General features: G+C 31.3%; 1 long non-coding RNA gene across 1 annotated transcript; it reads right to left on the minus strand.

Moving 5' to 3' along the window:
* Positions 1-962: 962 nt before the first annotated feature.
* LOC145576457 (uncharacterized) lies at positions 963-2,138 on the minus strand. The gene is made up of 2 exons (XR_014098391.1): positions 2,004-2,138; positions 963-1,335 (listed from the first exon to the last, which is right to left on the minus strand). It is a non-coding gene; the product is annotated as an uncharacterized LOC145576457 (long non-coding RNA).
* Between the last annotated feature and the right edge of the window lie 499 nt (positions 2,139-2,637).

The following is a 2,637-nucleotide window of genomic DNA, read 5'->3' on the forward strand; positions in this document are numbered from 1 at the left end:
TTGAAATCCATAGTTCTACTCATAAACTATAAGTTTAAGCAATTGGGAGGCTTAGAAGGGTTGTTTTAATGATTTTGATGTTTCTAAAGTCTAATAGTATTGATTTAAATTTTGTGGCTTTGTGTATTTATTGAATTTTTGATAGTTGGCTTAGGAGGATATTTTGTAGAAGGTGATTTTAAGTGGAAAAGTGACACTCGCTCCGGTTATTCAAGGTATGTACGAGTGAAGGAAATCCTTGACTTTAGAAGCACCTTTAAGGAGTTGTAAGAACCTAGTTTCATGTATTGGCCATGGAAGTGCTTGGTTGTGGATTGTTTGGTTACAAATTGAATTATTCATATGCTTGTGTTTGAGACGCATGTTTTGGTATTTGGAAAATGTTGTTAGCTCTCTAATTAATTAATCATTGTATGATTGATTAATGGATTTGGAATTTGATGATTTAAGTAAAATTTATTAATTATGTACATGAGGTATAATTTTATTATTACTCTTTCATGACTTGAATAATGATTGAGTAAAAGGATTAAAGTCTTATATGACAAGGTTAGTTGACTTTGTTCAACAGGTGTATTGTCCTTCTAAATGGGGAATTAATGAGTTGATTTGAATAAATGTTCCTTCTAAAGTCTTATAAGAGGGTTGTCAAAGTTTTCTAATACGTTCAAATAAAACAGATGAAATTCATCCTCTTAATTACAAAGAATTCAAGAAGTTGTATATTCTAGTGATGTATGTGCGCGAGAGATTTACCTGTAAGATCTATTATACGATTGTGGCTTCAGTGATAAATACTTTTATTTGATGTGTTTATATGTATTTGGCTAATTTAGAGTTTATTTGTACATGGCTTTTCATTAATAAAATAAAATAAAATAAAATAAAATAAAATACTAAATATATTTATATTTAGAAAAGTCTCCACTTCGTTATTATCAAAATAATGTCAAAATAACAAATTAGAAAACGAAGGACACTCTCTTTATTTATTAAATGAGACAACCATTTTACACTAGATAATTCACTTCACCAAACATATATATAAACACACAAAAAAAAAAAAAAGACATTAAAGTTTCATAATAGAGGTATAGAACTCAAAGGAGATCTAATATAATTAAGCAGTACAATAGGTTGTCATTGATGTTGCCGTTGGTGGTGATGGCTGACGGTTTTACATGCACCGGAAACCGTTCGAAGATGGAGCAGCCACGCATTGTCGTCCAGTGTTAGCGCAACATTCTCTAACACCAGGAGTGCATGGATGTCCAAGGTGCTCCTCGCACACTGGATTCTCTTGTTGTGCTTTCACAGCAAGGACTTGCAGCATCACTATATATACATACAACAAAATTAATTTATAGTGTGGAAGTCACAAGGTTGAATCCTCCCAGTTTCTCATATAGAGAAACGGAATTTGTTTCTCATGAGGGCATTTTCGTGAATAAATCAACAATTTTTTCATTATATTGTGCTCCACAATTGAATAAAGTTGTATAAATTTATTGGTTTATTTACAAAAACACCATGTGAGAAACAAATTTTGTTTCTCATTACGAGAAAGTGGGACGTCCCCGTTATAAATGCATATATATAATTGGGTAGTGTATATCCATTTATAGCATTGTTACCCTAAAAAAGAAGGTTGTTTATGAAAAATGTCACACTTTAATAAAAAATGTCAGTATTAAACAACAAATTGGGAGTATATTAATAATATGATTATGCATGCTCATGCTAGTAAATTTTTTTGGTTAAGATACAGTGAACCCTAATTAGACCTCAATCCTCACAGTTTTTTTGGTCTTGGGAGGAGGTTAAGGGATGCTCACACACAAGTATTGCATTGGGAGGATTCAACCTTGTGACCTCCAAGTTACAAGGTGAATTCTTTACCGACTACACCATGCTTTTCTTGATAATTTTTGCTCATGCTAGTCAAGTTGTCATTCATATATGTAACGGAAAAAATGAAGTTAAAATGGAAGAGTTAATAATACCAGTTGCAACGATGAAAAAGAGTGCTAGTATGATTCTCTTGTACCCTACTTTGCCTTCCATTACTGTTTTTGTCACGAAGAATTGTTTGCCAAATTTGTGTTTTAAGTATGAAGTATGGTGTATTATGATTTTTTGTACTGTTGGTGAATGTACTACACTAAGTTTGCTCTATTTATAGTATGTTTATCCTGACCAATTGGTTATTATTATACTTATCAACTTGAATTATGAGTGTTATGCCCACTAATTAATTAAAATGGCAATAGATAGTGTTCTACATTTCATTACACCCCACTATGTGTATATGGAATATTTTATTCATTAGCAAGATCATTTTTTCAATTGGCCTTTTGAAAAGTCATAATTTCAACCAAGTTTTTGATGAATTGTTTTCTGATTGAGATATCCACAAACTATTGTTAGTTAAAATTTGCGTCAAGCTAGATCTCCACTAATTGTTTTGGTGTAATTTCTATATCAGAATTTCATTATATCAGGAGTCTTTATATTACCTCATCTTATTACATGCAACTTTAAAGGGTAGTACAAATTTTTAGGGGAAAAATTTGTTAGCGAATGATTAATGGAGGAAAGAATAAGGATGCGTTTGACGAGAAAAGTAATGGAGGAAAA

The sequence above is a fragment of the Chenopodium album genome, chromosome 13 (genome assembly GCF_948465745.1).
Source record: "Chenopodium album chromosome 13, dcCheAlbu1.1, whole genome shotgun sequence".
NCBI classification, from domain to species: Eukaryota; Viridiplantae; Streptophyta; class Magnoliopsida; order Caryophyllales; family Amaranthaceae; genus Chenopodium; species Chenopodium album.